A 25,815-nucleotide genomic window follows, 5' to 3' on the forward strand; every position below is an offset into this window, starting at 1 on the left:
TGGTTTTATGAGCCTCCTTGCCTCTTCAAACACACCACCAGGTAATCAGACTGGTAGGGCTCACAACGCTTGGTTGACTGGGTACCCCTTTATAGATGCATGCGTTGCTGTTGTTCCTTTTTTTGCTTTTTTCTTTTTTTTTTGGGGGGGGGTGTCTGGGATAGAGAAGGGGAAAAAGAGGGGTTGATTAGGATTGGTATGTCTAGGGGTTTGGTATGCTTAGTACAGGGACGTATAGTAAAGAGGAGAAGGGGCTTCTAGTTGCCTGGCAACTTCCTTAGTGGGTTTTAGAGAGCTCTAGCTATCCGGTTCCTTGCGTTCCATTTCCTATTTCCTTATTTCCTTATTTCCTGTAACCTGGGGTCTCTTTCCACTCTGCCGGTCCTGCCCAATTCCTCATGGGCTATCCCTCCTGGCAACCTCCTACCTATCGTCACATCTCAGGAAAAGGGGCCCTACTGGACGCCCGCGCCATGCAGTGCCAGATCGGGTGGTCCCTGGATAGAATTTCGGGTCGAAAATCCCCCTTGCTTTCGGAAGCGAGCTTACAGTACACGTGGTATGTAGCTCGACCGGTGCGGCTGGGATTGGGATAGAAAGCAAGACCACTTCCTGCCCCCTAGAAAGGACGCTCGGGAAGATCGGAAAGAGAGCTCCAACCCCTTGCTTTCAACTGGGATGCCCGTTGCAGAGAGTCGGCTATCTTTCAAGTCGGGTCTCTCCGTCTTACTTTCGGGCTCCCAATTGGTGCGGCTGGCTGGAGATTTTAAGGAAAAGGGATAGAGCTCAGAACCCCCCTTTCGGGTTGAGCAGCGGTCCACGGTCTCTCTCACTAACCGGACCAAGAGAAAGGCAAGAAGGAGCGATAGAGAGGAGGGCAGAGAATTCAGTTGCCAGGAGACTTCCACCCCCTTCCCACCAGTGCACTGGATTTTCCTTTTTCCTTATACTCACGCGTCTTCTATGATGATCCCGGGATCGATGAATAAGCCGGCTGGATCCCTCTTTTGCTCCCCGGCTGAACTCCTAGGGCTTTCGATTACCGCCCAGAAGATGGCTGGGGGTCCAAAAGGATCTTCCCAGGCAAAATGGCCTGGAGCCGGCTGAAGATTTCGGGGCCCCCAGTCAGCAGCTCGGGAGAACCGCAAGCCCCACGTTGGGCAGCCAACTGTTACGGCTAAAATCTGGGTGCGGGGTTACTCTGCCACCCAGCTCATCGGACTAAGTCCGTGGGTCCCTGCGGAAGAAAATGAGCTCAGCCGGACACAGGAGCAACTGCAGAAGGTCCAAGTTTATTGCGCAACAGGTTCAAGGCGAGATTGAACAGCGAGAAAGGGGGTGACATGAACTTTTGAAATTTCCCTCCATGTCCCAGAATACAGTGCAAAATACCTCCCAGTTACATCACGAATACATTAAGGAAATGTTGGGTTACACAGATTACATCATGAATACATTAAGGAGAGGTTGGGTTACACTGGATTAACATATGGAGGAGGGAGGGGGAATATGCAGAGCTGGAGATATGCGCAGATAAGCACATCCTGAGAAGACAATGGTCCATGTACGCATAGTCTGTCACCTGGCATTGCCCGAGGAAAGGTTTGGCAGAGTGATTTTGACAGGATTACTTGAGAGATTGTGGAGGACAGGGGAGGGGTGATGGAGTCCTAGAGAAATTGAGCAAATATATTGTAGTGAAGAAGACATGCCCCCCCCCTTCCGTAACAGGAACCTTCAGCAACAGTGGCTCAGGGAAGGGGCTCTGACCCCAAGCAAGGCCCTGGTTTTCTGGCAACAATACCCTTTTATTGCAATGCATTTTCATATGTGGATATTTTTATGCACACTCTCCTCTGAAATACATTGTTGCACCAACTTTTGCTTTGGAGAACTGCACTGCAAGATTTGGAGAAGTTTGAATCTGAAATGATAGTTGCATTTTGGTTTCTGTATTGTTTCAGGAAGTAGGAATTAGTTCTGATTGCCTTTAAATGCAAAGTGAATCAACTTTTTCGCACGCACACACCACCTAAAAAGTTGTAAGTCACATGGTGACTGGAACTGCTGTGTAAGGAGCAAGACAATAACATTCTTGGATTAGTTAGAGAAGTTAGGGATGGATTGGGGCAAGAGAGGTCATAGAAAGAAAGATGTTTAAATTGTTTGCAGCAGCATAGTTTGGTGTTAGTTGTTGTTATAGAGTGTTATATGGGGATTATTGGTTAATCAGATAGCATCTGTTCACTCTTCAGTTCTTGTGGTTGTTTCTAAATGCTTTAACAAAGCAAAGTCTGCAGTACTCTCTCTATGCAAGGAAACTCTCCTGGGGTAGTGGCGGCTGAGGATGGAACAACATGAAGGGGGGGGGGGTAAAACTTAGCAGGCCCAGCCCAGCATGAGGTCCAGCGGGACAATGTTTCCTTGGGATCACACTGAGAGGGGCGGACACAGTCAGGTGGAGGCTTTCCGTTGTTAGCTATTGGCACTCAGCCACTAGGTATGCTGGCTCGCACCACAAAGAACTGGTGTGTTTGTGTTGAATGGCAAGACCTGAAAGGCATGTTTTTGTCTGACCAAGTGGACCTTGTCTTAACTCATAAGCATCTTTTTCCTGCCACTGTGTTTTGCAAAAGCAGAAATGGAGTCTTCAGTATTCAGGCTTAGTCAGGGGCAAAACTAGGCTTTAGTTTTGACCCAGGTCAAAGTCCCAGTTTGGCACACACACCCATGCACATTTGCACATATACATACACAGGCTGGGAGCCTCAATGGTGCCCATCTGGAGGCTTCACCCAGGGCAAAAATCTGGCTAGCCTCCCGCCCGCCACTCTGGCTTAGTAATAGATCTTAACAGGTAATTTGGGGCAGTGGCTGCAGCAGAATGAGGCATGTGAGGGAACCTGCCACAATGCGAACTGTTCCAACATTCAGATTTGCTTTCTGTTAAGCAAACACAGGTTGCATGAAACAGGTAACAAGAGTGGCAGGTGAATTACATGGTGCTGCATTGAGAGGGATATGGACACAGCTTGGTGGCTGAGGTGGAAAACCTGCAGAGAGTACACACAGACACCCCACGCCTTCCCCTCCACTTAATTTAGGGCAGTGACAGTCCACTTAAGTCTCCTCAACAGGCTCCTCAACAGGCTCCACTGAGCACCATGACAGTGTGCTGAATCTGGCCCTCTGGTATCTGCCAACCCAATATTTATTATGGTGGGACAGACTTTATCTGAAGCTTTACTCACAAGGAAAAGAAAAAGCTCATATGTTGCAAGAAATTGAGCCTACTTGCTTGGAAAACCTTTTAAAAGTTTAATGTGTTATTAAGTTTTTACATATGTTGGAAGCCGCCCAGAGTAGCTGGAGCAACCCAGTCAGGTAACAGAGTACAATTATTTTTTATTATTATTATTATTATTATTATTATTATTATTATTATTATCTTTTCAGATGTTATTTTTCACATTTTTGTCCTTGGGGGCCTCAGGACTGTCATTTAGGGAGCCCAGTTATGGCATCCTGAGGATGTTAAGAATTGCAACTGAATTTTCAACTTCACTTGATATAACTTTATGTCTGAATGGACTTTTGCTGCTTTGGGGTGTTGCTTTAATTTTCCATATTTTATTTAATTATTTAATTTTATTTCCTCAATTTATTTTCTATTTTTGTTTCTTAGTGCTTGGTTGGACTCCTTGTAAACATAAAGGTACGAGATATTAAGTTATTTAATCTGTGTGAAGTGCAGTTCCTGAGCAAATGTGCTCCATAACAGGGAAGTCTTTGTTTTAGGGTGTGGTCTGAAGGCAAATTGGGTGCTTGCTGCAGCTAGGCAAGCCTGGATCTTCTTGGTACCTGAATGAGTGGCTACCTGAGAACCATATGTATGCACCTTTACCAAGAGTCTAGCTGATGCGAGTTGTACTTCTAAAACATCTGGAACGCTATAGGAAGGAACTAATACAACTATTAATATTGCACAGCTTGAAGCAGACAAACTGGAATAAAAAGTTTCCAGACCTGCAATTATTACGCAAAGCTTTACTAACCAGAACTTCATCAAATCAGGTACAAAAACATCAATGATACATCCAAATAATTCCATACAATCATGTACACATCCAGCACAGGCTCAGTTTCTTATAAAATATGAAATAGTCCAAAAAGATCTAAAAGCACAGGTGTGTCTCTCCCCACAGCCTCCATTACCACCTACAGCTGTTTTTCCTTTAGGAGAGACCTCATTATCACATTCTTTGTCTTTGGTTGCTTGAGAACAAAGACTCAAAACACACAGATTAACATATGCAGAGAGTGTAATTCTACCTCTTTTCCCTTTATTTTTTTAAAGTGGGAGATCCCACCATTGTAAAAATCATACAAATTTTGTGTTGTTGTTTTTTTTGAGGGGGTATAATGGGTATAGGAAGGATTTGGCACCCCTACCTCTACACTTTTTCAGCTGGCTCTCCCCCCCTTCCCACACTTTGCTGCATGCCAATGGCCTGTTTGCAGACGTGACCGACTGTTGTGAAGTGCCTACAGTCTGAGAGAGAGGTCAGTTTTGCCCCGTGGTAGCTGTTTTCCAGAGTTCATGAGTCCCTACAGACTGCTTATCTGGCCATGGAGCAACGGAGTACCATGGGCAACCTAAACTGTTTTTGAGTAGCCAGGTGCGTGTTAAATGCTTTAAAAAGCTTGCAGTCCAGCTTCCAACCCAATCCGCTGGCAGAACTGAACTGGAGACTGGAAAGGAAAGTGTTTCCATAATTGAAGACAGCATCAAGGATTTCCTAGGGCCCTGCTAGGCATAGGAATAAACTTGGAAGCAGGAAGGAGCTGCATAGTTGGATAAAGAACTGAGAGGAGCTGTGAGTGTTTATTAACACACATGGCTTCAATCAGCACAGATGTGGAATACAGAGAAGCATAGTGTGAAAAAGGGCCCTGCTCTTCTATTCTGACTCTTAAGCTAGCTATTGCACAAAACCTGGGAGAGCAACTAGAATAACATTTTCTTCTTCTTACCATGAATTTCAGTTTACAGATGGGGGGGGGGACAACATTCCTGATAGAGATGACTCCCTCTACTGGAGACAGACAGGGTCTGTCCTCATCCCGTCTCTGAGTAGCAGAGCAGAATAACTCCTCACCCTTAAGCAGATGCCCGTATGCCAGCCAAATCACTGGAGCACAGTCCTAGAAAGGAAGGACATTCATACACAAAGCATGTGGTTAGATAGCAATGCCAAAGGTAATACCCCACAAACGCCTCCTCATATCAATCTACAGTGGTGCCTCGCAAGACGAAAAGAATCCGTTCTGTGATTCTCTTCGTCTAGCGGTTTTTTCGTCTTGCGAAGCAAGCCCATTGACGGATTAGCGGATTAGCGCTATTAGTGGCTTATTGGCTTATCGGATCAGCTGATAAGCGGCTTAGCGGCTTAGAAAAAGGGGGGGAGGAAAAAAACCCGCAGGAACTCGCAAGACATTTTCGTCTTGCGAAGCAAGCCCATAGGAAATTCATTTTGCGAAGCACCTCCAAAACGGAAAACTCTTTCGTCTAGCAAGTTTTCCGTCTTGCGAGGCATTCGTCTTGCGGGGCACCACTGTATAAACCAACAGAAGCCGCCACTAGAGACGACAAGTGCTGCAATGCGTTGAACCACAGGAAGATAGAGGAGGGTGGAATATCGTCATTCCCCCTTCCGTAAACTGAAATTCAAAGTAAGAAAATTTTCCATTTTTACCAGATTTAGGGGGATGTCATTCCTGATAGGGATATACCAGAGCAGTATCCCAGCATTGGGGAGGGCTTCCTCCGCCTCCAAATTACTGTGGAACTACTCTCTGCAGCACATTGCAAGCAAAGGCTTCAGAAGAAGCGAAGGAATCAATTTTGTAATGCTTAATGAAAGTATGCGGAGAGGCCCATGGAGCAGTCCTATAGACATCCACTATTGGAAAACCTCCCTTACACACACTGCAGCTGCTGCCCCATGCAAGGAATGAGCCATAATCCCTAATGGGGAGGATTTGTCAATTGCCTGATAAACATGAAAAATGGTCAAACATAACCACCTGGTGATGGAGAAGTGGAGACTCTACTGGCCTATGAAGCACCATCAAAGGAAACAAGTAGCACCTCTGACATGGAACAGAGCTGATTGATCTAAATAAAGCTTTAGGGTCTTATGCACACCCAATGAATGCCAACTATGCTCTTCTGGGCAAGAAGGATTAGGAAAAAAGGAAGGCAGAACCATTTCCTGTGATCTATAAAAAGGGGGAATTCAATTTAGGGATAAATCCTGGGTCAGGTTTGAGAACTACCTTATCTGAACATGAACAGAAGAAACAAAATTTGGGATCAGAGCAAAGAGCGCCCAACTTGGAAATCTACCTTGGTGAAATAATGGAAACTAAGAAAATTATCTTATAGGTCAGAAACTTTAAGTCACAAGAATCCATAGATTCAATTGGAGCCTCTATTAACCCTGTCAAGTGCCAATTAAGATCCCAAGTAGGAAAACCTATGAACTGTCATGGGATCCAACAGTGCAAACCACTTCATGGAAAGCTGAGTCAAAACGTCAGCAGATAGAAGAGGGCCCCCTAAGTTGGACAGAATGCTGCTAAGAGTGGAAAACTGCCTCTTAATGCACAGTGTCCTTTATCCCCCTTGCAGGGGGTTGGACTAGATGACACTTGTGGTCCCTTCCACGGGGAGGGGAGCTCCGGAATGGATTCCATTCGACTGCCCAAGGTATGACTGTATTACAAATCTGGGCCATCTGGGTTTTTGGGTGGGTGGGTGGGTGGGTGATGCATTTCCTCTTATTTTGGCAAGCCTCAATAAGCTCATGAGAAAGGAAAAGTTAGAGCCACAGACTTCCTGTTTTATAGCCCACTTTTTTCAGTCATTATGCCCCTGCCCCCGGTCTGTTGCAGAGTTACATACTTGTTCAGAAACTCTGTTCTGGAGAAGGAAGAAAGTGGGTGCACAGAACAAGAGTACCTAAGGGGAGACTAGACAGATAATAGCTATCTAGGCCTATCGGAGGAGGCAGAAGCAACATCTCAGCAATAGACAGGAAGGAAGATGCACCTTCTGTGAATGTGTTATGACTGCACCAGCTCACAGCCCCTGCAGACACAACAGGCCTGGGGAGAGAATTGTGTGTTGTGTGCATCTGGGGAAGAAGTTAGTGTGAAACATAAGGGGATGTGGTATGCATACTGCCAAAAATGTGGTTTTGCTGAGTAGCATGAGTAGAGTTGCCATGTACAGGTATCAAGAGTTGCATAGAAATGAAGTTAAATTGCTGGTTTCCCCAGCACACTATTGCAATGACACAGGAAGCCACATCTGAAGGTCTGGTGAAATTCAAGCACCTCTTAAAAGGACAGTTGCCTTTTCAAGATGTGATGTGAGCAACCTAACACACATGGCCCAGCCAAGACCTTGTGCCCCATGAGAAGGACAATCCAGACAGTTCCTTTTTCCACTGCCTTGCTAAGTAACATGAGCCTCAATCCCCTCGCGTTTTCCCTAGCATAAGCTCCACTGAAATGAAGGTGCCTTCACCTGATAAATATCCTGATGCAAAGTCCTTCCAGGGGAGGAACATGGTGGATTCAAGTATTTTGTCAGCAGGCTACTAATGAAGATAGTTGTGTGGCAATTGATGATATTCAGATATAAATCTTGGCTATAAAATTCACTCTGGAAAAAAGAGTGAACAGGGGATTGACCTTTGATGGTCTTTAAAAGGCCATTTTCTGTATTGGGAGCCTGAGAAACGGTCAGTTTCTGGGAACCCTGACAGGGTTAAGTGACTTGTGAGTGAAGGAATCAACATCTTACTCAAAAGTCACACAAGAGCCCTGATAGGCACTGGATCTGCAAAAGCCTCTTTTCTTAATTATTTCTAAGATGGTTATAATTTATAACGGACAGAGATTTTTCTGTCTGCTGGTAGACATTGACATTTGATGTGTGAGCTACTTTCTTCAAGAATAAGGGAATAAGCCTGCTCCAATTGTTTGAGGCAAGAAAGTTTAAATGAGCAAGGTAGTTCTGTGTGCTAAGAATTTGTATTTTCTTTATTTTTGTTTTCTTGATGAAAGTGTTGCCTAGAAATCAAAAGTAATTCAGACATTTGGCTCTGAAGATTGGGAAAATATTGCTTAACAGAAAGTAGAACAGTTGTATGTAATACTAGAGTGCATGTTTAGAATAATTTTTTTTATGTAACTAGCAGATGGAAAATTGGAAATCTTTTCAGCTATGTTGATAGTTGAGTTAATAATAACAATTATTGTTGTGGTTATTAATTATTCATTGCTTACTACATAAAATGCCTCAAATTTATTTATTTATTTATTTATTGAATTTATATACTGCCCTATACCCAGGGGTCTCAGGGTGGTTCGCTTTTGTAATAACATTTAAAAAACAAAATTTAAAAAGTTATTAAAAAGATAATACAACAATATTGACTGAAAGGGCTCATCCTGCAATATTGTAAAAGGACAAAGCCTGTTCACCCGACTAAAACAGGAATACTTTGTCTTCAAACAGCATCAGCCTAAGGGATTGAGCTATCACAGAGCACAAAACTTCAAGTAACTTATGGAATTCTTTATTTGTGACCTGCATCAAGATGGCGGGGCTCACTGGCTGCTTGTTTGCTGTTGTGTATTCCATAATGCAGTGGTTTTCAACCAGTGTGCCGTGGCACCCTGGGGTGCCTTGAATGATGGTGATGTGGGCAGAGGAAGGGAGTGAGGAGGGAAGAGAGTGAGCAGCCATCAGGTAGACTTGTACAGCAGCACAAGCCTTTTGGTGCTGCGCTTCTGCGTGAGCCAGTTATCTCGTGCAGCAGCGTGACTCACATCCCAATTTTCAGCTGAGAAATGTTGGAGGGTATTTGTCAGGGAACTGCCATTGGTTCAGGAGGAAGAAAGGAAAAGCCGAATGGATTACAGAGAGCCTCCAAGGATCATGGGAAGCAGCTCCTCCTCAGCGGAGGAGAGTAACCACGTCTCCAGTGGAGAGGAGCTGCAGGGCTCGGAGGGGGCGAGGCGGTGCCAGGACACCTTGCCTGGGCAAAGCGGGGAGGAGAGGGGTCCTCCGTTACCCATGCCCTCCTTGCGCAGTAAGCTTCCGCGCAGAGAGGGGAGGCGCAGGCTGGGTGTCAATAAATTACTTTGCTGGGGAAAGTTTAAGGACTGCCCACTCACGGATTCTGCCAGTGAATGAGCCAGCCACGGGAGAGTGGCGCTCCGGACAGATAAAGTTTATTTTTGCAGCTAAAGCAAGGCTTTACAGCCGAGCAGGCAGGTATTTGCCTGCTTGCTCTTGAGCAACCACTTGGAACCTTTACAGTATTGCTATGTATGCAGGCAGTCCAGGCAAAACCCAGTGCATGGCACCCTTGATGCCTCCTGGAGCTCAGGAGCTTTAGCAGCATAACAAAAGATAGGAAAGATTCTAAAACCCTCCAGTAGTATTTGTTGGTAGCTGGCAGGCAGCCAATCCCTGCTGGCATAGGGCCAGTGTTGTGATCTGCTACCTGCAGCATAAGGTGACCTATCTGTTAAGTTGTGGGTGAACATATCAGATGACACAGCGATTCTGCAAACAGCTCTTGTTTATTCACAGGCCAGAACAGAACTGAACTGAAGGGTTCAGTCAGCCTGCTTATATAGAGCTCCATTACAACGCAACAGTAACCACTTTCTGTAACTATCCATTCACTGAACATCACTTTCAATCCCTTATTTGCATATGTGGACCTGAGTGAAAACTATCTACAGTATCCCTCTGCTGGCCCAGGGTGAGAACTTCAGTACATAACACTATCACAGGTGGGAGGGTGTTACCTGGGCTGGCTTAAGGTGTCTGTACACTGGGCCGAGTGCCCCAGTTTGTCACTCTTGTTCCTGATGCTCCAATAAATCCTTCTGAGCTGAACTAGGCCTCAGGTCATGCTTGAATCCACCTGCACTTCAGGTATGATACTATTAGTGTGGCCCAGCACAAAGTTTAACCCAGCAAGCCAATATCCTCAAGGCTGTCAGCCCACAGTTCCAAAGTACTGCCTTCAAGAGCCACTTCCTTTTTCTCCTGCAGGAATCAGAGAGCTATATAATGCTGGGCTTTGGTTTTGCTGCTGACCACAGGAAGAAAACCACAGTGCTAGTTGTGCCAACCCAGATGTTACTTCTAAAACAAAAGGAAGTTATTAATTGCAGACTAATGGAACTGCCTTCCAATCTGTTGGCAGACACCTGGCACAGACCATTCCTGGCAGCTGCTATTATCCTGCTGTAGCCACTGACATGCTGCTAATTATCCAATTGAGGCAGCCTAATATTATGGGTTTTGGAGAATAACAGTGGGATGGATGAGGACCACAGTTATCTTAAGTCTAATGGTGTGTCAGGAGAGAGACCAGGGAGCTCCTCAGGGAGCCCGAGGCAGTGAGCAGCATATGGGATTGTTGTCCCTTGACCTGGAGCTGCTTGGGCAGGCTGGAAGTATTTTAAATCAATGCATAAAATAAAATTAAAACAACAACTTAGCAACTTATAAAAGAGAATTTGAGTTTGGCAATATAAAGCAGTCATAAAACAGTAAAACAAGAGAGGGATGCATCAAATGGAAATAAGTATGAGGGTTAGAACAGTAGTCAAGGAGAGACACTGACACCAGGCAGTGATTCAGCACACAACATATAATATAGACTCTCTAGGGGGACAGTGGACATGATTTTCATCACTCGACAGCTTCAAGAAAAATGAAGAGAGCAAAACCAACCCCTTTCCATGGAGTTTATTGACCTCACTAAGGCCTTCAGCACTGTAAATCGTAATGCCCTGTGGACTGCCCTTCTAAAAATTGGCTGCCCAGATAAATTTGTGAACATCATTTGGCTGCTCCATGATAATATGACAGCAACAATTGCAGATAACAATGGCTCACAAAGTGGGAGAGTGGGATCAGGTGTTAAACAGGGTTGTGTTATTGCCCCTACTTCATTATTTTCATTGCCATGATCCTGCACTTTGTTGAAGGGAAACTCCCCTCAGGAGTAGAAATCATATATCAAACAGATGGAAAGCTCATTACCATGAACAGCAGAAGGCAAGGCAAGGCTTTCCTCTAAGACTGCATGACATACCCTATAAAAAGTTTACAGCATAAAATTTGAGAGCATTAACATATCCAGAATGGAGCTTCTTAGTTGCCAGAACAAATTTGACTACCAGGTGTGTAAGCTGTAGATCTTTATCAGCTAGGAGCTCAACTGTCAGCTCCTTATTTTGTTTATTAATAAGTTTGTATAACACCCTTCATCTGCAGGGCTGAGAGACAGTCAAGAACAGATGGTAATTCTTTTCCTCTGGACACTGACTATAAGGGGCAAATCAGCAGGTAATGGATGACATCCTCAACCTGATTGCATCCACAAATGCACCTGCGTTTCATATGGGGAATTCCCAGGTATTTCCCCTCTAAATAAGCTGAGGGCATCTGTTGGAACCTTAGTTCAACAAATGCCCTATGTAGCTGTGGGAAAGTTAGTGTCTCAAGGTAATGGAGCCTTGAGTGGCTGATCTTGATTTGGGGGTACCAGATAGAATAACAGGCAGCCATGGATGCCCTATCTTGGTTGGCATCCTGATCAAAGTTCCAATTTCTTAGGTCATGTGGACTGAGGACTAAATATTTCTCCATTTTTAAATTGTAAGCCCTAAGCTTATCGTGACACTTCTGCACCAGCCACCTGACCTTAGTTCCTCTAACCAGCAGAGCTTGGTTGTAATATGTCCTCGGAGCCATTTAGTCTGTGCCCGTATCTGAGGGAGGCTAGATTGATTCTGGCTCTTATTGAGGGGAGGCCAAACTCAGCTCTGAGGTGGACGGCCGGTTCCCCGGTGGAAGCCCCAACATCTGCCTCGTGGATTTGTTTTGTTGGACTTCTAGTTCAGATTTAATACCACTTCCCCAGATCTCAACCCTGTAAAACTTGTTTAAAAACATATACTAGTTTTATGTTTTATAATACTCCTGAAATAGGGGAGAAGGAACAGTGCAAACAACCAAACAATATCAAAAATAACAATCAAAATTACTTCAGAAAGGGAGCAACGTCTCATGGCCAAAAAACCGTTTTTAAAAGGAGGGCTTTATTTATTTATTTTTATAAAATTTGTATAACACCATTCATCTGCAGACCTCAGGGTGGTTCACAACATAAAATTACAATATAAAAACCATCAAATACATAGTAAAAATGAAAGCAACAAAAACCCAATAATCCCCACTCCCACAACACATTTAAAAGGGCATCAAATAATAATAATAATAATAATAATAATAATAATAATAATAATAATAATAATATATTTATACCCGCCCCCATCTGGCTGGGAACCTTCTTGGTAGTGGCACCTGCCCTATGGAACGCCCTCCCAACAGATGTCAAAGACAAAAACAACTACCAGACTTTAGAAGACATCTGAAGGCAGCCCTATTTAGGGAAGCTTTTAATGTTTAACAGACCACTGCATTTTAATATTTTGTTGGAAGCCACCCAGAGTAACTGGGGAAACCCAGCCAGATGGGCAGGGTGTAAATAATATATTATTATTATTATTATTTATTATTAAAGAAGAAACAGGGTATGAACTTCGTGAACAAATTAAATGTAGAGGGGAAAGTGAAAGATAATCTGAAAGCTATACAAAGGCAATTTACAAAATATTATACAGAACTATACCTAGTCGGTTCTGAAAATAAAGAGAAAATGGCTTTATTAAATGAGCCAATTTCAACACAGGAGGTGTAAGAAGCAATTTTACAAGCTAAAATAGTTAAAATGCCAAGGCCAGATGGACTACAGTGGTACCTCGGGTTAAGTACTTAATTTGTTCCAGAGGTCCGTTCTTAACCTGAAACTGTTCTTAACCTGAGGTACCACTTTAGCTAATGGGGCCTCCTGCTGCCGCCACACAATTTCTGTTCTCATCCTCAAGCAAAGTTCTTAACCCGAGGTACTATTTCTGGGTTAGTGGAGTCTGTAACCTGAAGCGTATGTAACCTGAAGCGTATGTAACCCGAGGTACCACTGTATCAGCAAAGAACTATAAAAAATTACAGGATTTTCTGGTACAACCACTTAATGAATGAGATATTAATGATTGGGGAAGTACAGAATCCTGGAAAGAAGCCTATATTACAATGATTCTGAAACAAGATGCTGACCCACTGTTAGTAAAAAAGTATAGACCAATTTCTTTATTAAATAATTATTATAAAATATTTGCAAACATTTGGCAATGGAATGAAGAAGGTTTTAATTGATCTAATTCATCATGATCAGGCAGGTTTCTTGCCAAGCCTCCAGATGAAAGACAACATATGAAATATAGTTGAAGTTATAGAATACTTGGTCAGACCACAATTTAAGAAGGTTATTGACAAGCTGGAATGTGTGCAAAGGAGGGTGACCAATATGATCAAGGGTTTGGAAACCAAGTCTTATGAGGAGCACTTGAAGGAACTCCTGGAGAAGAGAGTGAGAGGTGATATGATTGCCATCTTCAAAAATCTACAGGGCTGTCTCATGGAAGATGCAGCAAGCTTGTTTTTTCCTGCTTCGGAAGCTAGGACCTGAAGCACAGACCTTTCAAGTGTCCCTATTTCCCAGGGGCGTCCCTGATTTAGAGAAGCTGTTCCAGTTTCTGATTTGATCCCGTAATGCCCCACTTTTCCTTAGATGTTCCTATTTTAACTGGAGAAATGTTGGAGTGTATGGAGTTATCCGACCCCCACACTGTCTGAAGGCAGTCCTGTATAGGGAAGTTTTTAAAATGTTTTATTATGTTTTTATATATGTTGGAAGCTGCCCAGAGTGGCTGGGGCAACCCAGTAAGATGTGTGTGGTATAAATAGTAAAATTGTCATCATGGAATGGGACATCCCTACTTTCATCAGAGAAATGTTGGAGGGTATGTTATCATGTTGCAGTAATCTAACCTAGAGTTTACCAGATCATAGACAACAGTAGTTAGAGTGTCCCTGTTCAGATAAGGGTGCAGTTGGGCCACCAATCAAAGCTGATGGAAGGCACTCTACACTACTGAAGCCACCTGAACCTCAAGCAACAGCAAAGGATCCAGGAGTACCCCCAAACCAGTGGCAAAGGTACAAGATTTGAGTTTCCAGCTAAACATCTTTCTGATAACAAGGGCTCGTCCTGCTTGCACCGTGCGTAGCCAGCACAGGTCTAAGCTCTTTTGCCTTGGCTCCACCACATTCCTCCAGAAAAGCTGCTCCTTAGCACTGAATTGGAACAAATGGCAACCTGCGGAAAACCTGTTTACTGTTTGTCCTGATTCAGCACTAAAGATTGGGTTTCCCCAGGGGAAAGTGGCAGGGGAAACTGAGGTTTGGATAAGCCCTAAGAGCTGTTGGCAGTGGAATGAGCTACCCTGGAAGGTGGTGGACTCTCCTTCACTGGAGGTTTTTAAGCAGAGGTTGGGTGGCCATCCGTCCTGGACGCTTTAGCATTGCAGGGGGTTGGACTAGATGATTGTTGGCTTCCTTTGCAGCTCTACAATGCTATGATTCTAGGAGTAGCACAATAACCAACCCATTTTCTCAAAGCAACTTTCCAGATGTTTTTAAAAAATGCTTTAGTTGTTATTGAGTGAAGGAGAAACACGTAGAGGGAATGCAAAAAACTCAACCCGGGGGAAAAAAGCCCCTTTCTTCCTCTGAAGTCACACATATATTTGCCTCTTTTAGACATAAAAATAAAACAGGACAAGACTCCCACTTCCCCTGCATCACAATGCCTAGCTATTTAAAGATTGTTTTAACATTTATTTTTCACTGAAGGGAGCGCCCCCCCCCGTCAGCACTAGAGTGAGCAACATCACCTGGCATTTAAAATATTTTAAAAATCAACAAACAGTTAATCTTCCCCTCTCCTTATCAAGGCTTCTTCTACCAAAGGAAAGGAGAAAATTCTGAAAATGTTGCCTCTGTCAGCAGCCAAAATGCTTCCAGTTGAAAGAGATAACCACAGCCCTTCTCTGATAGGTCAGTCATATCGCAGGAGGCCTCTTGCTTTCCCTCCACCCTCTTCTTTTGGCTTAAGAAATAGATGTTCTCTCCCAGGAATCCATGTCCTGGGCAGTTCCAAGAAGTATAAATCAACCTTCAACCTACAAGCACTAATGGGAAGCAAAATGAAAAAGTCTAGAACTTAGTGTGTGCCTGATTGCAGGGTGTAAGAACAAGAGTAATCTCAGTTGTATAGGTTGCTGTGCTTCCCCAGGGGGACAGTGGACTGAGGGATAGTGGACTGGCCCCCTACTGAAAAAGTTTGCTGACCCCTGACTATGGTGAAGTAATTTCATGGCATCAATCAAAAATATTGCTACATTCTCCACAACGTCAATCCTACAATTATTCAACAGATAGGTCACTCTGGAAGAGTCAGTGTGATAGATCCCCTCCTTCATTAAGGGGGGGGGCAAATATTTATCATATATTCTTGCATATAATAGGCAATGAAATAAAACGTGTGATGGATTCGACCTGTTTTGTGCCACAAGGGCAGTACCTTTCAGAATATGGGATTTTGAAGAATCTACCTTTCAAGACTGCAGACGGTGAGGGAAAGAGCTCTGCATAGATGGGGATCATAAAGGTGATATAAATTCCTCCTGGCCAAATAAAGGTGGAATTCCCACCCCCAGTGGGAAATAGGTCTTAATGGCTGTGCTGCTGAGGGTTTGGAATTAAATCTCTTGAATTCTGCACTTGATTGTCTGGAATGCTTCCAATTGTGGGAGCATAAGCAGCAACTCGAGTGATAGGCCACAGGTTCTGATTTTGCTCTCAATGCGAACTAACCATTTGGAATGGTGAGATTCTGCCAGCATATGGAAAGTTAAAGAAGATGAGTTGGACTTGAACTCACCATGAACACCTCCCTCATTTTCTTAGAATGGCAATGGAACTGACCTGACAGGTGCCGGAACTGAGTTCTAGTGAGTTCTGGGGGGGGCGGGGGAGCCCTGGCTGTAGGTGGTCATCTAGTGGAGGCACCAGAAAAAAATGGTCGAAGGGCACAGAATGGATGATGGAGATCTCTAGGTGGGCCAAAAAGAAAAATATCAGCATGTACTAATGCAGGAATTGTTCTCCCATCCAGCTGCCTCTTTCTTCCTCGGAGCTGACTGGTTAGAAAGAACCAGGGATCAGGTTTCCTCGATTTATGTCTCCAGCTGGAGCAAAGAAGTCTAATTGAAAACAGCTATCTCTTTACTCCCACACTGCCATTTCCCACCCACTCAGGCACAAGAGGCGGCAGGGTCTGGCGTCTGCATTCTGAGGCTCCCTGCTTAAGAATGAAGAGGGAAAGGGGCTGGTGCTGAGAAAGGCACAGGCAGAGGAAGGATGGGCATCTGGCCAAAGCCTATGGAGGCAACGTATGCAGATTGCACCCACTCTCTCACCAAACATGGGTGGAGCACCTTCACCAATGCTCCTCAAAATGTACACTCTCAGACTTGGAACCTGCCTCCCTGGCCTGAAAGAAACAACCTCTTCCCCTGCCCATCAAGCCACTTCCCTCTCTTCCTTTAGAAATTCATCCTCAAGTGCATACCTCTCCAGAAAATAGTTTCTGCATGAATAAAGCCTTTGAATGCTAGAAACTAGAAGTGATTATTCCGATCTAATTCACCCAGGCTGGAGGGTCTGCTAACAGGTTATGGACACAGGCATTGATTTGGAACTCCAAACTTTGTTTCCCAAAGTTTCCCTTCCAAAAGCCTTCCCATTCCAGCTGCACTTCTCCAAGGAGAGAGGCAGCAAGAAGAGGAGTGAATATCAAGGAAACTGAAGAGAAAAGATTGGAGTGGGCTAGAAAGCAGGAGCAGGCGGCAAAGAACAAAGGAAGGAATCAGCAAAAGCTGGAGGAGACCATTTGCATTGCTGAGAACTGCAATGAGATTGGGTTGGGGTTAGCATTAGCGTTAGGGTTCTGGTTACTGTTAGTGTTATTTGTGGTTAGGGTTACAATTGGTTTGAGGTTAAGGAGTGGGTTAGGACTAAACTTGAGGTTCAGATAAGGGTTGGGGTTAGAGTTGGAGGTATGTTTAGGACTAGGATTAGGGCTGAGGTTAAGTTTATGATAAGGGTTAGGGCCAGAGTCAGGCCCATGTGTGGGTGGGGTGGGGGCTGCCAAATACACTTGCCCCAGGTCTGAGAGGGCTAAGCAAGCTGGGGGCCCTGCAAGTGGCCGGCTGGACTGTCATGCCAAGAATGCCCCGCACTTCCCAGCCACCCAGGGCCTTTGTATGGCCTGGCCAGAGTTAGAGTTAGTGCCGGGCTTAGGGTTACATACCTTTCAAGTGCCCCTATTTTCCCAGGACAGTCCCGGAATTACAGAATCCAGCCTGGCTTCTGATTTGATCCCGGAGTGTTTGTTCCCCCCTCCAGCCAGCCCTGCCGCCCAGCTTGGGGAGTTGGATGAGCCGACACTTGCGCTTGCAGAAGAACCCTCCGGAAGCAGAACCATTGTGTCCGGGAGAGGCAGCTTCCTGCCCAAGCGGAGGTGGTGGATGGGCACAACCCCACAATGCTGCCAACTACACTCCAGTAGTTGTTGCCGCCACCTTCCCACTTACTGGTACTCCTGCAGCCTTGGTCCACTATAACAGAGGTGAGTTTATCTCACACCACATGAAAATCTGCCTGAGGGAGGAAGGAATAAGACACATGAGACGTGTTAGCTACACCCCACAACAAAACTCAGTCACTGAAAGTTTATATCTCCTCTGGAAATGGCATTCCCAAATGCTAAGTCAAGTTTTACTGCCTGTGCCAATTTTTTCTGAATGGTGTATGGAAAAACATATGAATCTGACCTTTGGAGAGTTTGTAAACAATCATTTTTAACTTACCAAATGTGAGATCTTCTTATGCTAGGGGAAGTGGGAAACACTGGAAGGAACTTGGAATTACAGTGGTACCTCAGGTTACACACGCTTCAGGTTACATACGCTTCAGGTTACAAACTCCGCTAACCCAGAGATATTACCTCGGGTTAAGAACTTTGCTTCAGGTTGAGAACAGAAATCGTGCTCCAGCGGCGCGGCAACAGCAGGAGGCCCCATTAGCTAAATTGGTGCTTCAGGTTAAGAACAGTTTCAGGTTAAGAACAGACCTCCGGAACGAATTAAATACTTAACCCGAGGTACCACTGTACATACAGTATTTTAAAGGTCTTACTTTGCTGCATATTTTGTGATTTTAAATCTCTTCTGGGGTTCTGTCACCAAAGTGTACTGGCCCTAAACTTGGATCCATGCATCCAAAAATTCTCCTTTCTCTATTTTTTCCTTGCAGTTTTGTCCCCATCTTCCTCCCTCCTGAGTTCTACAAGGGAAAACTGAGACAAAGGAGCCTGGCAACCAGGGCCATCCTCTGGGTGGCTGGGGGAGACTCACATTGGTGGGACGTGGCCCCATTTGCCCTATATGGCTAGCCTCCACTGTCGCTGTTAGATTGCAATGCCAAACACACTTATTGGAGAGTAAAATCCATTGCACACAATGGAAATTCTTTTCATGTAAAGCTACACAGCACTGCAACATTATCATGGCAGGCACATTTGTGGACTTGCGCACACATTGCCAGATTCATCAATAATTATTTGGCATATCAAATCAATGTGTGCAGAGGAGGGCTGCCACATGGGTGGCGAAGCAAGCCTCTTTTCTCCTGCTCTGGGGGAAAGGACCCAGACCAAGGGCTTCAAGTTAAACATCAGGAAGAACTTTATGGTGGTGACAGCTGTTCAACAGTGGAATGGATTCCATTTGGAGGTGGTGGACTCTCCTTCCCTGAAGGTTTTTAAGCAGAGGTGAGGTGGCCACCTGCCATGGAGGCTTCAGCTGAGACCCCGGCATTGCAGGCGGGTGGACTAGATGACCCTCAGGATCCCTTCCAAATCTACAATTCTATGTTTCTATTAAATCTTTATTAATGACCATCATTAAGAAACAGGGACAAGAAGCACATAGAACACATTCTAAATTTGCAGATTTACATGTATACATAGCCGGGTAATATAAATAGTAATGTCCAAAAGCCATGAAATGCAGGAAGTACATTTTCAGTCTGTGATTTATTGTTGCTGGTTTTAAATGTCGTTTTGTTTTTAACAGACATGTTGTTTTAATTTTTCATTTTGTGCTGCTTGCATTTTATAGAGATGTGACTAATGCACTTCATAGATAAGAAAATAAATCTTTGTCTACGTGAACCCTGGAGAGCCTTGCTTCAGCTGAACTCCCACAGCACAGGGGGCTCCAACCTAGGAATCAGAATGAGAGCCCTTCAAAGTCTGTGAATCAGAAATTCTCCTCTTGATGCCTCTAGTGCCACTTCATAAATTTGAACAGCCTGGAAAAGAGCTGAACAGTTCAGAAAATTAGATGTATGACCACACAGAAGTAGTATTTACAGGAATTTAGAGCAGGAATTGAAGCACCAAGGAGCTTCAAATTAAGAGTTTTGATTGCAGTATTGGTGGTGGTTGCATAACTGGATTGAAAACGTCTGGAGAAACTGTGAACTTTGACTTTAAAAATTAAAATTAAAAAATAGCTCAGTTCCTGAATTGTGCTTTACATCATTCCACAATTTCACATAGTTTCATACATGGCTTTACAACTCCCTCCCTCCGGGGCTTACTTATTTTAAGTAAAGACTAAAACTGGAATGTGTTTTCTATGCCAAGGCATAACCTCAGAATAAATAAAGTACTACTGAGCATGTGCACAGTTTGCCCCAGGGTTTCCAGGCAATGCATTACTGGACAGTTCAGCATGTCAACACTATCAGGAATTAACTGCCAGCAAGAATATCTGTAAAATTTAAGATTCACCTATGTCAGATCTGGAAAACAAAGCAGAACCATAAATTAATGCTGTATAGGGATTGTGTTCTCAAGCACAGGATTCCATAATGCTTCCAACACTTGACTTACAACAAGGATCTTGTCTACTGCGGGGAAGCTGCACTCCAGAGGGAGCCTCATGGCCAGCACTGTCTGGTTGGTTAACAATAGTTACTAGAAAGTAATGGAAAATGATTCACAAAGAACTAAAAAATATTCTTAAAAGGATGTCAATATAGAGGAGGGAGAAAGGTTGTTTTCTTCTGCTCCAGAGAAGCGGACATGGAGCAATGGATCCAAACTACAAGAAAGAAGATTCCACCTAAACATTAGGAAGAACTTCCTGACAGTAAGAGCTGTTTGACAGTGGAATTTGCTGCCAAGGAGTGTGGTGGAGTCTCCTACTTTGGAGGTCTTTAAGCAGAGGCTTGACAACCATATGTCAGGAGTGCTCTGATGGTGTTTCCTGCTTGGCAGGGGGTTGGACTCGATGGCCCTTGTGGTCTATTCCAACTCTATGATTCTATGAAACTCACATTTCCCCAAAGACCAGAGGCCTTTCTGTTAGGGATAATAAGTGATGACATTCCAAAAAAGGCACTCGCAATCATTTTGTACATGACTGCTGCGGCTAGAGTAGTATATGCAAAAAAAGTGGAAAGAAGAAGAAGTGCCCACAAAGGAAATTTGGCAGGACAAATTGATAGAATACATAGAACTAGTAACTATGACCATGAAACTAAGTGTTATGTACTGAAGTTCTCACCCTGGGCCAGCAGGGGAATACTGTAGATACTTATGCAAATGAAGGATCGAAAGTGACATTCAGTGATTAGATAGTTTGTATGCAAACGAAGGATCGAAAGTGACGTTCAGTGATTGGATAGTTTTAGAAAGTTGTTACAGTAACAAGGTACTGGAGCTCTATATAAGCAGGCTGACTGAGGCCTTCAGCTCAGTTCTGTTCCGGCATCTGAATAAAGAAGAGCTGTTGAAGAATTGCTGTGTTGTCTGATATGTTCACCCACAACTTAACTCTAAGGAATTAGGATGAGTTAAAGAGAAGAGTGGAGGTGTTTTGGAGATTATTTTAATTTAACCTACGAGTAGGAGTTATCAAATGAGCAGACGATAACATCAGAAAAGTAAGACTTGAGATGATAATGGGTGGAATATCAGTATATGCAGCAGATCAGGGTTTCCCTCGAATGCCACGGAGAGATGGACTGGGAAGTCCTAGGAAAAGAGATAAGTGATGGATGTTGTTGTTGTTTAGTTGTTTAGTCATGTCCGCCTCTTCATGACCCCCTGGACCAGAGCACGCCAGGCACTTCTGTCTTCCGCTGCCTCCCACAGTTTGGTCAAACTCATGCCGGTAGCTTCGAGAACACTGTCCCACCATCTCGTCCTCTGTCGTCCCCTTCTCCTTGCGCCCTCCATCTTTCCCAACATCAGGGTCTTTTCCAGGGAGTCTTCTCTTCTCATGAGGTGGCCAAAGTATTGGAGCCTTAGCTTCAGGATCTGTCCTTCCAGTGAGCACTCAGGGCTGATTTCCTGATGGTGATGGATACTGTATGTTAAGTGATGGATACTGTATGTTAAAATTGCGTAAGTAAGAGTTGTGTTTTTCAAATAAAAAAATTGTTACTCAGAGTGTTTCCAGACATGGGCTTAATTTCGCCTCAGGTGGCAAAACAGGATGGGCCGTCCCTGGGACAGACACTCCTTTGCCGTCCCCTTTCCTTCGGACAGTTGGGCCACATAGACTCCAAGGATCTTTACTAAGCACCACATGGGGCCTGGGTGTGATGTCCAACGCTGCTGCAGATGTTTGACCTTCAGAGAGAAACAAAACAGCCCATGGGCATAGCCAAGGGGAGAAGGAGGGCAGCTGCCCTCCTAAATCAATAAAATAAATACAAACCTGAGGTTCTGCCCCCCCTAACAAAGGCCTGCCCCCCAATAATTCTTTCAAACAAACAGAGCTAAGATTAGCAGCTTTTGCTGTGTGCTGGCTTTATTTTATGACCAGCCTGGTAAACACGGGCAACAATAAATTACATGCAGGCCTACTGGGGGAGAAGCTGGTGTGGAAGGAAAAAACCATTATATTTATTATATTTTATTTTACACTGCCTTCAACAGTATTTCCAGGGGAGCTTACATGCCATCAGCTTTGCCAGCACAGGCCTGCTCTCCTGGGGGCAGGAGAGCTAAGAAGCAGAAGGCTCAACCCATCCAAAGCAGGGGTAGGCAACCTAAGGCCCGGGGGCCGGGTCACCTTCTCAATCTGGCCCCCAGTCGGTCCATGAGTAGAATGAGTGCTTTTATTTAAAATGTATCTCTGAGTTATTTGTGGGGCATAGGAATTCATTCATTATTATTTCCCCCCCAAAAAAAATAGTCCGGCCCACCACATGGTCTGAGGGACGGTGGAGCGGCCCAGGGCTGGAAAAGGTTGCTGAGCCCTGATCCAAAGGAACAACGGTTTACAAATGAGTGCCTGAGTTTTGGTTTTAGTTTTCCTGTTTCCTCCCAGTCCCTTTCCCCTTGCATGTCATGTTTCTGCAGGTAGGGATCATGGGTGACAACTAAAACAAAATATTGAGGGGCAGGCAGGTAAGCGCCACCCTGCATAACTGATCACAAGATGTGACACACGCCCCCCCCCATTTAAATGACAATGTTCATCAATTTGAGGGGGCAACCCCCTAAAATATTTTAGGGACACGTGCAAAAGAATCTCGGCCCCTGGGACCTGGCATCTATGGAAGAGACAGTCTTTTGTAAGCTTCTCTGGGAACCTTTTTGACTGAAGTAGTACAAATCTTCTAAATTTAATAGGATTAAAAGAATAAAATAATTATAGATCACAGAATCATAGAATTGGAAGGGACCCCAGGGTCATCTAGTCCAGCCCCCTGCAATGCAGGAATCTCAGCTCAAGCAGCCATGACAGATTTGCCGCTTGCTTTTAATGGGCCCTGATCTATTGCCCTCTTCACACCTTGCTGGCAGGAGACGGAGAGCTCCAACATTAAACCCTTTTGCTCCATCAACTGCCTCTTGAGGGGGAGGGGGAGGGGGCAAGGAGACCCTCAAAGCTTGGCAAGCCTCCAAAGGGAATACTTACATCGGGCAACATCTCAGTGTTGCTCCACCATCCACCGCCTGCCCATTGCCAGTCCTCAGGAAGCGCCTCTTTCGCAGAGCTCAGTGGATCCTTCTGGAGACGATTTCCGGGGGGGGGCTCCACTGCCACTCTCCCCCCCCCCAAGCCAGCCCCCCGCGGCATGCCTCTCCTCCTCCCCGCTCCTTCTGCCTTCTTGTGCGTTTCCACTGCGCCGCCAGAGCATGATTTCTGTTCTCATCCTGAAGCAAAGTTCTTAACCCGAGGTAATACAGTGGTACCTCAGGTTACAGACGCTTCAGGTTACAGATGCTTCAGATTACAGACTCAGCTAACCCAGAAATAGTACCTTGGGTTAAGAACTTTGCTTCAGGATGAGAACAGAAATCGCGCAGCGGCAGCAGGAGGCCCCATTAGCTAAAGTGGTGCTTCAGGTTCAGAACAGTTTCAGGTTAAGAACTGACCTCCAGAACAAATTAAGTACGTAACCAGAGGTAAAGGTAAAGGGACCCCTGACCATTAGGTCCAGTCATGGCCGACTCTGGGGTTGCAGCGCTCATCTCGTTTTATTGGCCGAGGGAGCCGGTGTACAGCTTCCGGGTCATGTGGCCAGCAGGACTAAGCCGCTTCTGGCAAACCAGAGCAGCGCACAGAAACGCCGTTTACCTTCCCACCGGAGTGGTACCTATTTACATACTTGCACTTTGACGTGCTTTCGAACTGCTAGGTTGGCAGGAGCAGGGACCGAGGAACGGGAGTTCACCCCATTGCGGGGATTCGAACCTCCAACCTGATCGGCAAGTCCTAGGCTCTGTGGTTTAACCCACAGCACCACCCGCGTCCCTGTAACCAGAAGTACCACTGTACAAATCATCTACATTCCTTCATTGGCAGAACTGTCCATTTACTCCTACTCTCTGCTTCCTATTGCTTAATTAAGGCTGTCCCCTGAGTAAAGAAATCTTAAGCTCTTTTCAGAATATTCATATTGGGTCAAAGGAAGCCCAGCAGGGAGAGTCACACTGTGGTGGCCTCCGTGGTCTCCATGGCCTAAGGTAACCCTGGGTTGCTGACTGCAGGGAAAGAGCCATCATGCATGCGGTTGTCACACGCAGGGCTTTCAGCAGAGGTTATAGCTGCAGGCTAAGGGTAGAGGCAGTCACTGCAATGACACACTACCATGTGCAACCATTTAACTCTAAGGGCTTTAAGTTAAAACCCTACATACATTTACTAACACATAAATCCCATTGAACTTGCTGAAATTTGCTTCTAGTATAAATTTAGGATTGCAGTTAGTTGATTAAGTAGATGATTTTTCATGGTTTAATCATTAATTGATTAAATTTGCATAAAGGTAAAAACAATACATTCTGGGTTTTTTATAATAATATTTATTAAGGTTTCACAGATAATAAAAAATTCCAACATTTAAACATAAAGAAAAAACTACAAAAATATAAAAATACAAAAAACAAAACACATAAAAATACAAAAAAGGAAAAAGGACAAAAAGAAAAAGCCAAAAAGCAAAACAGGAAATAGATTAGTAATTTCAAATCTTGTACTTCCTTCACTAGTTTCTTGACCTCCTCACACCTCTCATTTTGTATTCCAGTTCAGATATTAAATTCAGCAAATCCTTACCCTCTGGCATTTATCCTCACTCAAGATGTTAACCTGTTATAAATATCAATTTTCCAATTATCAATCCCTATTTACATTTTCTTAGAAATCTTTTTACCGATACCACTTATTTTCCATCAGACGTCAATTTAACCTTCCTTAATTTTACAGTACTTCTGCAAATAGTCCTTAAATTTTTCCCAGTCTTCCTCCACCAACTCTTCTCCCTGGTCGCGGATTCTGCCAGTCATTTCTGCCAATTCCATATAGTCCATCACTTTCATCTGCCATTCTTCCAGTGTGGGTAGCTCCTGTGTCTTCCAGTACTTCGCGATGAGTAGTCTTGCTGCTGTTGTTGCATACATAAAAAAGTTCTATCCTTCTTTCTTTGTTTTCAGTGTGTTGTCTCAGACATTATTTATTATTTCCTGTATGAGTCAGAAAATGTATCTGGTACTTGCTCTCTGTAATTTGTTATAGGGATGTCATATTTTGAAGAGCTAAAAAGAGGACTCGCATGTGCACCCCCTTATTTGTTACTTCCTGCTCCTCCACACAGCCAGAGGCCAGGATGCTTCACAACCACCCAGCCCCCCCCCCCCAGGGGCCTCAGGCTGCGTCATTGTGCATCATGACCCAGAGTCCATCCTCTCTCTCACCTTAAAACCGCCTTCTGTTCAACAGGACTTAACTCCCAGGTCACTGAGAATATAAATACGGCAACCTAAGAAGGGGCTGCTGGGTTTACATGTTTGATGGGCTTTCCCGCGGAAGCCAACAGAGAAATTCATTCCATGAAGGCTGCGATCAAATGGCAGCAGAAGAAACGGCGGAAGCAAAGACTGGGCGCCTGATGGATTTCAAGCCTTCTTTCTTGAGGGGAATTTATTTATGTATTTATGCATTTATATGTGCACACACATACAATCATTATTATCCCATATTAAAAATTGAGCGAGGGTGGCTCTTAGGACAGCTCTCCTAGTCTTCTGTCCCTCATTTTGACTCAAGAAAAATAAATACAGTAAATGGACAAAAGTACAAAGGTTCACAAAATGT

At 44.4% G+C, this 25,815-nt stretch overlaps 1 long non-coding RNA gene across 1 annotated transcript in view; it reads left to right on the forward strand.

The window, feature by feature from the left end:
- LOC309522565 overlaps positions 1–18,528 on the forward strand; it is a 48,188-nt gene extending 29,660 nt beyond the window's left edge. The window contains exons 2-3 of the long non-coding RNA XR_014215135.1: positions 17,537–17,759; positions 18,446–18,528. This is a non-coding gene — a long non-coding RNA (uncharacterized lncRNA). The remainder of the gene's footprint in view (positions 1–17,536; positions 17,760–18,445) is intronic.
- Positions 18,529–25,815: the final 7,287 nt, after the last annotated feature.

Source organism: Podarcis vaucheri, assembly GCF_965113315.1.
Source record: "Podarcis vaucheri genome assembly, chromosome: 17".
In the NCBI taxonomy this organism is placed as follows: Eukaryota; Metazoa; Chordata; class Lepidosauria; order Squamata; family Lacertidae; genus Podarcis; species Podarcis vaucheri.